The sequence below is a fragment of the Anomaloglossus baeobatrachus genome, chromosome 4, assembly GCF_048569485.1.
Source record: "Anomaloglossus baeobatrachus isolate aAnoBae1 chromosome 4, aAnoBae1.hap1, whole genome shotgun sequence".
NCBI classification, from domain to species: Eukaryota; Metazoa; Chordata; class Amphibia; order Anura; family Aromobatidae; genus Anomaloglossus; species Anomaloglossus baeobatrachus.
In genome coordinates, this window is record NC_134356.1 from 111733257 (window position 1) to 111747792 (window position 14536).

The 14536-nt window shown below is 40.5% G+C and overlaps 1 protein-coding gene across 4 annotated transcripts in view; it reads left to right on the forward strand.

Moving 5' to 3' along the window:
- Positions 1–602: 602 nt before the first annotated feature.
- Positions 603–14536, forward strand: part of HRH2 (histamine receptor H2) — a 221692-nt gene continuing 207758 nt past the window's right edge. For all 4 annotated transcript variants that reach the window (XR_012752737.1, XR_012752738.1, XM_075342303.1 and 1 more), the window contains exon 1: positions 603–793. The gene's annotated coding sequence lies outside the window, so the exon portion shown is untranslated. The remainder of the gene's footprint in view (positions 794–14536) is intronic.

Here is a 14536-nt window from a genome sequence, read left to right on the forward strand (position 1 = left end):
CCCATCTGTGTGTTCTCTATGAGGATCAGACAAATGGTAATTCATTCTCCAAATGCTTCCGCTTGCTAAGAGATGCAAATGGAAGCAGAGCGGCCCAAATGATTATAATTGGATTTGTCTGTTTTTCAATTGATGTCCATTATTAGAAGGAATGAAAAAGCCGACCATGCAGTACTTATTAATCCTTTCTAAGAAACTGACAATAAACATAAACCAGATGGACCCCCCAATATTCAACTGATATGTTTTGAGAAAAAATTATATTTGTTTCTAAAACAGAACCGAAAAATGTACATTTAAAGAAAGCCCTAGTTGTTGATTAATTTGTAATTAGTTCTGTGAATATTTATTTCATAAGAAAGCTTTATTTATCTTATTGCCTGTGAACCCAAAATCTTTATTTTGCTCTTAATAGGCAAACCCTTAAATGTCAAGGCAATGGTTGACCAGATAGAGACCGACTGCAGCTATGCACTTCTGTAGAGGGTTGCCATTGCCAAATAATAGATTTTTTTCTGTGAGATTACAGAGCATAAAAATCCCTCCCATCGCTCTTTTCTGCCTGTTTGAGTCACTCTATATTCAGAGCAGCGCTTGCATGTCTGTAAGAGCAGGAGCTGCAGTGAGCAGTACAAGAACCATGCACTCCTTGTGGGCGAAGTGACAAGTCTTTCGTATGGATGTGCCATTCTTTTCAAGGAGATTCACGGGATCTGAATTGGGAGTTCCTTTAAATGGAACATTTCCTAAAGCAATTTACGAGCCGTCTGCCCTCAGTATACTCACAATGAAGGTAGGAACTTTCCCTTTCTGTGCTCTTCTTCATCACGTATGATTCCATTACCAGATATTTGTGTCTGCTGTTATAATAGAGTTTATTTGATTTATATAATTTATATTACAGAAACATTATTATTATTATTATTATTATTATTATTATTATTAATAAAAGATATTGTGCACAAACCTATTCTGTTTCCTGCTATTAAACTGTAACACTTAAGTTGTGTCATCATTCTCAGCTGAATATCAACCTGTAGATATCAATTTATCTTTGATCGTTTACTAATATATTTCCCAAAATTTCCCTAATACAATTTATTTATCCATAAAAGACAAAAAAACCCTTTCCTTTCAGTTCGTAGACTCCTAAATAGGGAGCTTTCAGATCGACTTTTATATAAATCACAATTTTTGGATCTTTTGGTGTTAAAGGACTTTGTGACCTGTTTTCTTTTTCAAGGACTGAATCATATCAGTCAAACTCGGAGCCAAAAAATAAGCACCTTCCTTCCCAGTTATGGTTACATTCTGTATCCTATCTATTTCATTCCATTAAACAGAAGTGTAAAAGTGACTGCAGTATTTGTTCAATAGTGTTTAATGGATTGTGACACTGACAACAGTTTAGTAGAGCAAACAGGCTAATCATTATGGTACAGTGAGGTTTCCAAACTTCAACACCTTAATGTGGTTTTATTATTGGATGTCATTCAGATGTAGCATTGTGCCAGCGATGCCACCTGTGGGGCGATCACGAGAATTTTTCCATATAGACTTCTCACACCATGAATATCAAATATGCATAATACAATTCAATACTGCGTGAAGTGTATTTCTTATGGCTTCCAAGAAGGAAAAGGCGTCCAAAAGAACTCCGTCCAAAAGTACTCCATCAGTACTAGACATGTCAGCTGTACACAACTGTCATAAAAAAGAAAAATGCTCTGAAATAAAATAGAGTAAATGAAAATTACATCAAAAAGTTCCATTAAAGTTTTGTTTCATATCCATTCATCTCTATATAGAGAAAGGAAAGCTCTACATTCAGTAGCATGTTTGCATATATGGATGGGGCATCTTGAGAGAAGTGGGATACAGTATCTTCCTTCCTTATTAAATTGGCCCAATTGTCTTAGGTGGTTGTGCTCAGGTCATAACACCTAATTTCGATTTTGTAGCTTAAAGTCCAGTTGTTGTTGTCCATCTCTTCCTGGTGATGTTGTTTTCTCATCATTGCATATGAGTTCATCTTAAAGGGAACCTGTCAGGTGCAATATGCACCCAGAACCACGAGCAGTTCTGGGTGCATATTGCTAATCCCTGCCTAATCATCCCTGTATACACTAGCATAGATAAAGAGATCTTAATAAAAAGTATTTCTAAAGAACCCATATAATATGCTAATGAGTGAGGGGACTAGTCACACGGCCATTAGAATGTAAGCACTCCTCTGTGGACATCCTAACATGCTAATGATTGTGCAGCGTCAGAGGATGATCTCACTCACCTCTCCACCTCCATCGCGTCCGAGTCCTGATTTCGACTCATACACCTGGCTTCATAGTGTGCATGACCGCCGGGTGTACGAGTCCTGGCTTCAAACACAGGTAGTGCGCATGACCGAAAGTCCGGGATCATGAGCACTGAGCCGAAATTAAGGACTCGGACGCGATGGCAACAGACAGGTGAGTGCGACCATGCCTCTGATGCTGCACAATCATTAGCATCTTAACACGCCCACAGGGGCATACTAACATGCTAAGGGAGCTGACTAGCCAGGGGAAGTCACGCCCTTGCGACTAGTAGCTGGCCTCATTAGCATATGATATGGGATCTTTAGAAATATTTTTTTCTAAAGATTCATTTATCTATGCTACTATAGGCTGGGATGGTTAGCAATACACACCCAGAACTGCTCGTGGATCTGGGTGTATATTGCACCTGACCGGTTCCCTTTAAAGAGAAATGGCAGCTATGTTGGGTGGTTGTGTTTCTCTCTGATTAAAAGTTGTCACAATAAAGCAAGTTGGCAATTAGGGTCTTTATTTTTTACATGTAAAAATCAACGCGTTTCACAGTCGAACTAGCTTTTACAGTATTTTAAATCATGGATACAGAAAGACATAAAAGAGTGCCAACCCAATGAGGTCATCCCGTCAATGCATCACTTACATAATATATACACCACCAATATTGCAGATCAAAAGCACATTTTCCTTTTGTCTTAGAGTATGTTTTGTATCTTTTTAACCATATTGGATACGCTTAGTTTCAGGTACAATGTAGTTTTTATTCTCTTAAAGGTCTACTTGCCTGTGTGTCTTGTTAGTTGTACGAAATAGGAGAATTTTCTATTCCAAGCTTCTGTACTTTGAAAGGACTTTACATTAAGATATTAGAAAAGAAAACTTTTGAACAAGGATTTTAGATGCAGGTCTCACATCTTTGGCAGAAATGTGACTTTCCTCAGGAAAATAGCCTTCAGCTGTACATTTTCCCTGCAGGAATTGAAGAGTTTGAGGATGACACAGTGAAAGTGGTTGTTTCTTATTTTGGTCTTGAGCAGGGACTCCATCTTTGATGTCCATTTAAGGATTGCGTCTACAAGGAGACCATCAAATGGGACCTGAAAGTGATAATTTGTAAAAGAAGTCTTGTATAAAAAATGAGCATAGTAATTGGAAGGAGCAAATATAGACAATCTAATAGCAAGAGTAGGCAAATTGGGCAACAAGAAAAAGTGTCAAAGCCAGATAAACCATACACACATTTTGTGAAAACATTCCTAAACTCTAAGAAAACAAACAGTTTCTCCATTCAGCATGTTATGTGCTGGTTTAAGAGAAGTCAACAATATTGTGAAAATGTAGAAATCAACAAAATATTTTAATAAATAATTAAATTTTATCTGGAAAAAGATGAAAATGATAACAAGCGTTGTTTCCTATGTAAATTTACATTGGAAAGTTACAAAGCACCAGTGACCTCAAAAGTCTTTAAACTTTGTTGAGACAAACCTATTTTACTAAAGGCTGAGACCTTTAGACCTCTGAAAGGCCTAAGACACACGGCATGAAAATTGGTGCGAGTGGAATGCGAAAGAACATCGCATTCCACTCGGACTAATATTACTGTGTGTCAGCACCCATGAGCGATTATTTTCTCAGCCCTAATCGGACCGAGAAAACAATCGCAGCATGCTGCAACTGTAATGCGATCCAAGATTCTCTTGCACACATTCAAGTCTATAGGGTGAGAGAAAAATCGCACTGCACTCGCAGTACACCGGTGTACTGAGAGTACAGGGCAAGAATGGCAATAGCCGGCTACAGAGGAAAGAGGGAGATAAATCCCTCCCTTCCCTCCACAACACCAGCCCGCCCTTCCTCAGCGCCGGCCCTCCCCTCCTCAGTGCCGGCCCGCCTCCCGCAGCTGAGGTCCGATCGCATGATCGGACCTCAGTCGCAGTGACACTGGCATGACACTCGGCTCCTGCTGTGCTGCCAGCTTGAGCGGAGTGTCATGCGAGGATCACACTAGTCCCTCGTGTGGCCCCGGCCTTACTATAAGTCCTCGCATGACACTCGGCTCACGCTCGCAGCACAGCGGGAGCCGAGTGTCATGCGACTGTGGTCAAATTGTGCGATCAGACCACAATTGTGGAGGGGAGGGCCAGCGCTGCGGAAGGGAGGAATTTATCTCCCTATCTCCTCTGTTGCCAGCTGATGTGAGAATCACACTGCTCCCACATTACACCAGTGTAATGCGAGAGCAGTGCGATGTTTCTCTCGCTCCATAGACTTGAATGGGTGCAAGTGGAACAAGATCGCATTCCACCCGCAGCATACTGCGACTGTTTTCTTGGTCCAATTGGGGCTGACCTGCCCCATAGAGTAATATTGGTCTGAGTGGATTGCAATTTTTTTATCGCATTCCACTCGCTCCAAATTACTTGCCGTGTGTGCTGACCTTAAAGGATGAACTTATTTATAGACTGGGTTCACATGAGCTTCTGATATTCATCTGGAAAACATGGTGGCATCAGTCTCGTATGCAATCTATATGAAATCCATATCCATTCCATACGGCATCATTTTTTTTATATCTGTAAAAAAATGAATGCTGTAGGAATTAACTGTAAGGGATTGTTTTTTTCTCTGTGCACTCAGAGATTTGAATAGCAAAGTCTTAAGGCCCTATCACACACAGAGATAAATCTGTGGCAGATCTGTGGTAGATCTGTGGCAGATCTGTGGCAGATCTGTGGCAGATCTGTGATTGCAGTGAAATTGTGGACAATCAGTGCCAGGTTTGTGGCTGTGTACAAATGGAACAATATGTCCATGATATCACTGCAACTACAGATCTGCCAAAGATTTATCTCTGTGTGTGATGGGGCCTTTACCCAACATATAGAAGAATCTAGTGCATGCTGATTTTTTTTCATGTGTAGAATCTGTGCGTAAAAATAAAAAATGCTAATCTGGGCAGCCCAACAGCACTAGGACCAAAAATACACTTTTGTGAATGTTCCCACCATAGAAATGCACTTTGCACCATGCTTAATTAATAAAGTACTCTCAATTATCACTTGATGAGCTATCTGAGAATAGTTGATTTTAGCCAATATCCTGAACTACAGCCTTCAATCTTGGGAAAGTAACAAAATTCCAGCAAATGTTGCATAATTCATTATTCTCCAATGCTAATACATACAGCGGGAAAAATAAGTATTTAATACAATGCCAATTTTGCAAGTTTTCCCACCTACAAAGAATGGAGAGGTCTGTAATTTTTATTGTAAGTACACGTCAGCTGTGACAGACAAAATCTAGAAAATCACATTGTATGATTTTTAAATGATTAATTAGCATTTCATTCTGTGAAATAAGTATTTGATACAATAGAAAAAAAGAACTAAATATTTGGTACAGAAACCTTTGTTTGCAATTACAAAGGTCAGATGTTTCCTATAAATCTTGACCAAGTTTGCACACACTGCGGCAGGGACTTTTGCCCACTTCTCCATACAGATCTCCAGATCTTTCAGGTTTCGGGGCTGTCACAAGGCAACATTGAGTTTCAGCTCCCTCCAAAGATTTTCTACTGGGTTCAGGTCTGGCGACTGGCTAGGCTACATCAGGACCTTGAAATGCTTTTTATGGAGTCACTGCTTATTTTCCATGGCTATGTGTTTCAGATCATTGTCATGGTGGATGAGCCAGCCACAACCCATCTTCAATGTTCTTACTGAGGGAAGAAAGCTGTTGATCAAAATCTCATGATACATGGCCCCATCCATCCTCCCTTCTATACGGTGCAGTCTTTCTGACCTATTTGCAGAAAATCACCCTCTAAGTATGATGTTCCCACTTCCCATGCTTCACGGCTGGGACAGTGTTCTTAGGGTTGAACTTGTCCTTCTTCTTCCTCCAAACATGACGAGTGGAGTTGATACTAAAAAGTTATTTTTGGTCTCATCTGACTACATGACATTCCTTTATTCCTCCTGTGGATCATTCAGATGGTCAGTGGCGAAGTTCAAACATGGGCATGTGCTTGCGTAAGGGGTGCTTCACACACAGCGAGCTCACTGCCGAGATCGCTGCTGAGTCACGCTTTTTGTGACGCAGCAGTGACCTCATTAGCGATCTCGCTGTGTGTGACAATGAGCAGCGATCTGGCCCCTGCTGCGAGATCGCTGCTCGTTACACACAGCCCTGGTTCGTTTTCTTCAAAGGTGCTCTCCCACTGTGACACACAGATCGCTGTGTGTGACAGCGAGAGAGCGACAAATGAAGCGAGCAGGGAGCAGGAGCCGGCGTCTGACAGCTGAGGTAAGCTGTAACCAAGATAAACATCGGGTAACCAAGGTGGTTACCCGATATTTACCTTAGTTACCAGCCTCTGCAGCTCTCACGCTGCCTGTGCTGCCGGCTCCGGCTCTCTGCACATATAGCTGCTGTACACATCGGGTTAATTAACCCGCTGTGTACAGCAGCTAGGAGAGCAAGGAGCCAGCGCTCAGTGTGCGCGGCTCCCTGCTCCCTGCACACACAGCTAAGCGGTGTGCGCTGGTAACTAATGTAAACATCGGGTAACCATACCCGATGTTTACCTTAGTTACCAGTGTCCGCAGCTTCCAGACGGCGGCTCCGTGCAAGTGCAGCGTCGCTTGCATGTCGCTGCTGGCTGGGGGCTGTTCACTGGTCGCTGGTGAGATCTGCCTGTTTGACAGCTCACCAGCGACCATGTAGCGATGCAGCAGCGATCCTGACCAGGTCAGATCGCTGGTCGGATCGCTGCTGCATCGCTAAGTGTGAAGGTACCCTAAGGTAAGCAGGGGGACCTTGTGTTCCCTGTAGGATTTAAATCCATGGTGTATACTGTTACTAATGTTAATCTTTGAGACTATGGTTCCAGGTCTCTTCAGGTCATTGACCAGGTCTTCTCATGTAGTTCTGGGCTGATTCCTGACCTTTCTCAGAATCATCCTTATTCCACAAGGTGAGATCTTGTACGGAGCCACAGACTAGTAGAATTGACAGTTATATTATGTTTCTTCCATTTTCTTTGCGAGAACGCTTATTGCCATCTCACCAAGCTACTTGCTTAATGTTCTGTACTCATCCCAGTTTGTGCAGGTCTTTAATCTTGGCCCTGGTGTCGTTAAACAGATCTATGGTCTTGGCCATGGTGAACAGGTTGGAGTGTGATTTGATTGATTCAGTGTGTGGACAGGTGTCTTATATACAGGTAACAAGGTCAAACAAGTGCAATTAATACAGGTAATGAGTGCAGAGTAGGAGGGCTTCTTAAAGAAAAGGATAACAGGTCTGTGAGAGACAGAATTCTTTCTGGTTGGTAGGGGATCAAATACTTATTTCATGCAATAAAATGCAATTAATTATTTAAAAATCCTACATTGTGATTTTCTGGATTTTTTAATCCTATCTGTCACAGGTGAAGTGTACCTACGATAAAAATTACAGAGCGCTCCATTCTTTGTAGGTGGAAAAACTTGCAAAATCAGAAGTGTATCAAATATTTATTTTCCCTACTATACAATAAGATTTTCTAAAAAAAATTTACTTATTTCATGTAACAATCTTTCCAAAATTGCTGCCTTCCAAACTATTTATTTCTCCTTAGAGAATGAGACTGGCAAACTGATTTCCTATGCCAGACACACAGGCACACTCACATAAGCCACATATTGCCAATTAACCTATAAGTAGGTTGTTAAGTTTCAGAGAACAAACAAAAATTTAAACAAAGAACCACACAAATAATCCAGAAACAAAGTATTTTTGTAATGTTTTCTTTTATCATAGGTAATATTGTATCATTTGCATGCTTCGAAATATATACAGTATAGTAGCAGGAATTGTATACAGGACTATCTGTACAGCGTATGGGCTAAGTCCCCCTACGTCCAGGTGGGAGACCCCAGAAAAAGTGGTGCACAATGAAAGGGCTAAAATCCTGTGCGACTTCACGATCCAGACGGATAAGCAAGTGGTAGCTAATCAACCAGATATCGTGATAGTAGACGAGTATCAGAAGATACTAGATATGATAATAGATATGGCAGTGCCTAATGACAGTAACATCAGAAAGAAGGAATATGAGAAGCTGGAGAAATACCAGGGCCTTAAAGAACAACTGGAGAAGATGTGGAAGGTGAAGGTAACAGTGATTCCAGTGGTGGTAGGAGCACTTGGAGCAGTGACCCCTGAGTTGGAAAAATGGCTGGAACTGATTTCAAGAGCAACATCTGAACTCTCTATCCAGAAAAGCGCAGTGCTGGGAACAACCAAGATCCTGCGCAGAACCCTCAAACTCCCAGGCCTCTGGTAGAGGACCCGAGAATGAGTAAGGACAAATAACCACCCACAGGAGGTGAGAAGGTAGTATATATATATATATATATATATATATATAGATATAGATATATGAGAAAAAAAAGGAAAAGTCGCTCACTGCAAAACCACAATAAATTCTGCCTAATAAATATTTTTGGAGGTATTTAGAATATTAAAATGGCCATTGTAATACCAGCCCAGTGCCCCTTCACGGCACCCTCCTTTGCTGGGTCCTACGCTAAACTGCATCTTTTCTGGGTTTTAAAAACCTACAAGATCAGCAGGTGAACACAAAGAAGGCTAATGAAGCAGCCAGGAGCTAGAGTGCAAATCCAACAAACAGAGCACCACTCCCTGTTACATGGAGTATTTTTTGAGGTATTTAGAATATTAGAATGGCCATTTTAATACTAGCCCAGCGCCCCTTCACGGCACCCTCCTTTGCTGGGTCCTATGCTAAACTGCATCTTTTCTGGGTTTTAAAAACCTACAAGATCAGCAGGTGAACTAAGTTTTGGCTTGGACCGTGAGGAAGGTGGCTACTACTGCAGAAACGCGTCTTCTGTTTCTGCATGTGTCATGCACTTTAATATGACAGGAGTTCTTGAATACATTTAGCAATATTTAATAAAGTACAGAGAGAATTTTTTTACTGCCACCTGGACTTTGGATTTTATTGCTGGATCCATTTCATTGTTTGCACACACACATAAATACACAAGTCTGTCTCTGAAAATCATGGATCCGAGCATGAGATACTTGAGACTTTAAGCATGTCTTAGGGGCACTTTGTACACTACGACATCGCAGGTGTGATGTCGGTGGGGTCAAATTGAAAGTGACGCACATCCGGCGTCGCAGGCGATATCGTAGTGTGTAAAGCCTTTTTGATACAATTAACGAGCGCAAACTCGTCGTAATCGTAACATCGGTGTAGCGTCGGTCATTTCCATAATTTGGAAATGACCGATGTTACGATGTTGTTCCTCGTTCCAGGGGCATCACACAGCGCTGTGTATGAAGCCGCAGGAGTGAGGAACATCTCCAACCTGCATCCTGTGGCTCATGCCAGATATGCGGAAGGAAGGAGGTGGGCGGGATGTTTACGTCCCGCTCATCTCCGCCCCTCCGCTTCCATTGTCCGCCTGCCGTGTGACGACGCTATGACGCCGCACGACCCGCCCCCCTAATAAGTAGGCGGGTCGCCGGCCAGAGCGACGTCGCAGGGCAGGTGAGTGCATGTGAAGCTGGCGTAGCGATAATGTTCGCTACGCCAGCTATCACCATGATATCGCAGCTGCGACGGGGGCGAGGACTATCGCGCTCAGCTTCGGCTTGCGATGTTGTAGTGTGCAAAGTGCTCCTTATTGTGCTCAGATTTTGGGGACCAGAATAGTATGTCCTCAATGGGTCTGTGTGCTGTCTGATAAAAAATTGCACAGTACATCAACACTTTACATGGCTGTTTGAATGTAGCATTAGAATATTTTACATCGGTCCCAAAATATACATAGACTTCAGTATCCTACTTAGCCTGGGCTTCTTTATTGTGCACTTAAAAGTGATTTACGGATTCTTATTGCTATTTAAATAAACTTATTCAGAGCTAAACAAACAGTTCTGCTTTAACTTTCAATGGATTTATATCTCAAGTTTCCACATAAAGTTTAATGTTGTTTTAGAACTTCTGCATCCCATTATTAATCATTCACACATAGCTGGAAGCACTCGGTGCTTAGCACTTACACCACTAAGTGAATTATCCCGGCCATTATTTCTGAAAAGAAGGGAAACAATGAAACAAATCTAGATGTCTGTAAACACAAAAACACTTATTTTCTAATACAATAGAACAGTAAATGTAACTTGACATATAAATCAATATAATTTCAGTTCAGACATTTTGCCCTGTAATAATAAAGACACCCTTTGTACAATACTTTATCAATATCATAATACAAAGCATCAAAGGCATTGACAAAAATAATAGATGCCATTAGCAATTGCCTCAAATCAACTGTCTAACTTAATTCTTCAAAAATATTTGAGTTTGAGTTGCCATTGTTGCAAAAAAAAAAACCCTATTTGATAAAGATTTGATTGCTTATTTCCCATTGCCAAAATACAGAGTGGGCCACCATACAAGCAGAACCCTGATTCTTGCTTGAAGTAACTATATTTACAATCATTGTCAATTAGCTGTGCATAGAATTGTTGAAAAATCATCATGTTCCGAGATACGTTCATACTGTCATTTTGGACCCATAATTGAAGTACATGACTTTTAGATGAGAAAGTGGCTGCTGCTGCAGATTGTGTAAATTTTTATACTGGTATATATTGTTCTGCGTATTATCTTTCCCCCAATATAGATGGAACCACGCTTCACAAAACATTATGTATTGTAAGGGGTCTTCTAAGATCAAACCTATTAGCTAAGTGCTAAAAAGTAAATCATACTCTTCTGATTATCCCCCTCCTTTAACTTTTGCAAAGCTTACCCTAGATGAGTCTTAGTTTTGTTGCTTACCCTTAATTTCACAAGGGGTACAGATTGGTATGGACATTAGTGCCTGTCAATAAAGGAGCTCCCTATTAAATTTCCCTGAGACACACACAAAGACCAGTTGCATAGGAAACAAAATACGATAAGATTCGAATATATTGATAGGTTTTGAGGTGTCCAGTCAAACATGAGAAGATTCCTCAAACCTTATGAATATTATCTAGGCCTTGGTAGGATTCCAACTGCAAATTTTTAGAAGGATTTTAGAAGGATTTTTTTTTTATAGAAGCTATTTCAAGAAAATGCATTCCCTTAACACTAGAAGTCCCAGAGAGGGGTCAGTTAACATTTCTACCTTTGGAATGGGGGGAGCTCTAAATTTCTGGGACTTCTAGTGTTAAACGGGTTGTCAACTACTAGGTCAACCCATTCTGATTCCACGTTTCAAGCAATCAGCGTCGGATTCTGTCTCCCCACCTTCGGACAAACAACTGCTCACTTTCTGTTGATTGCTCCTGTGTCTGAAGGCGAGGAGACAGAATCCGACACTGATTGGAGACAGGGCTCGCATGACCTCACAATGCAAGCCACAGCACCGTTGGAATCATGACAACTGTTGAGGTGAGTATAAACTTTTATATTTTCCCTTGGGGAAACAAGTGAAATCAGAAGCGGTTGTCCTAGTAGTGGACAACCCCATTAACCTGTATACATACATGTGTTGTATATTGAAAGTGCAGTAAAATACTTATCAATCACTGTGCTTCAAAGGTTTCAGTGCTGCCCCAGTCCTCTTCTGGGTAACATGACTACAATTCTAATTTGCCTGATCACACTGGGGTTTGTGTGACCTGCAAGTCACTTTTACAATGTAAGTGTGCGAAGCCTCATTCTCCATAGAATAACACGGTAAAAGTGACCTCTGGTTCAAGGAATGTTCTGACAGAATTTCAAAAATATGTACAGCTGCACTCTAAAATGCTAACTCTGAATAAGGGAACTCTGGAATTGCATTAATGCTATAGGAATAATTGAAAAAGAGATACTTAGCTTATGAATTGGCCAATGCATGTGAGCCCGATAACCACGACAAGGTGATCTCTAACTTACAGAATTTCAATGACGAGTCAGAAGAGGAATGGAGCAGCAATTAAACCTGGAGAAGATGGCGATCAGAAACCATTTCATTACACAATACACATATTTTGACTGGTTCAGGGAATAAGAATGTATCTTAGGTGTGCTTCTTTAACTATTCACCCACTGTTTGCTATTAGTATGACAGATTGCCACTTACAGATTGGGAAATTACATGTCTGGTTCACAGCAAGAATGGATTGCAGCTATTATCACAAGAGTGAGACTGAACGTACAGTACTAGAGTGCAGCCTAGTACATCTCCTTATGGAATCTAGATAAGTATGACGGAAGGAAGTCCAGCTGTGTATCACTGATGCTTATACACAAAGATGGGACCACATTATCGAAATTACATTACAAATTACTTTAAACCTTCTCTACAAGAAAGGAGACATCATACTTTAGGCCTCCAGAGAATTACATAATGTAGTTCAATGTGTTGAAACAAAATCCCTCCAGTTTCTCCCCATAACATATGAGAACTGTCTCTATTGGCTCCCCGAGTAAGAATACCAGATGCTGTCAGTTTCTATAAAGAGTAAAAGACTTTACATTGAAAGTTGCATTTTTTTCTATCTCTGAGATTTCAGTAAAGCCTTTGAGATGCTAATACTAATCTCATTGACACTAGTGACAGAAAATCAGTAAGAAGAGAGTCTACCGAATTATTTTATTTCATAAATTCAGCAGGGAATGCCGTGTTCTCAACATACAACACATGAAACAAAACAGCGGGCATTTCTGTGGCTTCAAAGCTAAGAGTGCCACTTGTAAGAAATGTCGTTCATGTGAGGGAAACCTGTGCACGGGATTTTCATTAACCTTGCTTGTACATATGTCTATGTGTCTCTACATCAGCGCTTATCACAGTTTGTATAGTCAACAGGAGGTGATATGGCACTGAATAGAAAGTACCAGGGGACCACATATAGAAAATAAGCTTCAGAACAAGTTAGTGACTGTGATTAATAAATAACCGTCCGGCAAGGCAAACAATGAACTCTGCGAATGAATAAAAATGACTGCGTTTTGGGATAGTATAACATCTGTTGAGTCTATTATATTGAATTTGTTTTTAGAACTTTATATAGGAGTAAAAAGGAAAATAGTCCAGCTGGGAATCCACAGGATATATTAAAAAGTAACTTTTATTCCAACATTAAAAATTAAGATTTTGCATAGGCAATTCCATATTGACTATGGATGGCAGGTTACAAAGACAACGTGTTTCAGCACTCCGTCATCTTCCTCAGGTCTTACTAGCTATTGGCTACAATGGCAACAATGGCTAGTAAGACTTGACTGCTGAAACACGTTGTCTTTGTAACCTGCAATCCATTTTTAATGTTGGAATAAAAGTTATTTTTTAATATAGCCTGTGGTTTCGGAGCTGGACTATTTGTCCTTGTTACTTGGACACTTCTGTGCAGTCGGCTGCTGTGAGTCCCTGCTTGGATCTTGGTTGCCCATGAGGAGGTCTATCTGGTCAAACCTTGTAATGGTGAGCGGTTCCATATTCTATTGAGTTGATTACTTTATATAGTATTATGGTTCATTGGGCTGCTGGGATTTAACTCACAAAGATCCGTTGCTGTTACGAGCTATTGTTTCAGACAAATACAAATTCCTTTTATTTAGTCCATTGGATCGGAGTATGCTGCCCGTGGATATACTATTTTTTGACCCATGAGATGGAAACATACCGCAGTTAGTTCATTCATAGTGTTCACTTAATTATTTCGGATCAATAAAAATCTACTTCGTTTGCTATAAAAAAAAAATGATATCTTGCTACTTTACTTTATCTATTTAACAATGACAACGCAAACATTTTGAATATACGTTTCCCTCAAGAGACTCAAAGCAAAGTTCAGGTGTATACTGATCTAATAATTATATGCCCTTTGTAGAGAGCGATTATGTTGTTTGACCTTAAGCTACAGCTTTAACATTTGTTTTCTGAGTGTTGCTCTAAATGTGTCTTAGGATGCTCCATATTTCAGAGAATAGAGGCTGCACCATAGAGGACTACATTTTAGGTATACAGTAGGTAGTTTGTACATAACTGTTGGCATTTACTAAGATTGTGCAGCTTCACTTGTTCTTTGAAGGTAACCATATATAAAGTACATCCATAAGAAATGAAGGCACGTTAGGGATTTATTAATCTCCTGGTGGATGAAGTGTTTTTGGTTTTGTTTTTTACAAAATTTCTTCAGGAAAATTCTTAAGGTTCCAGACA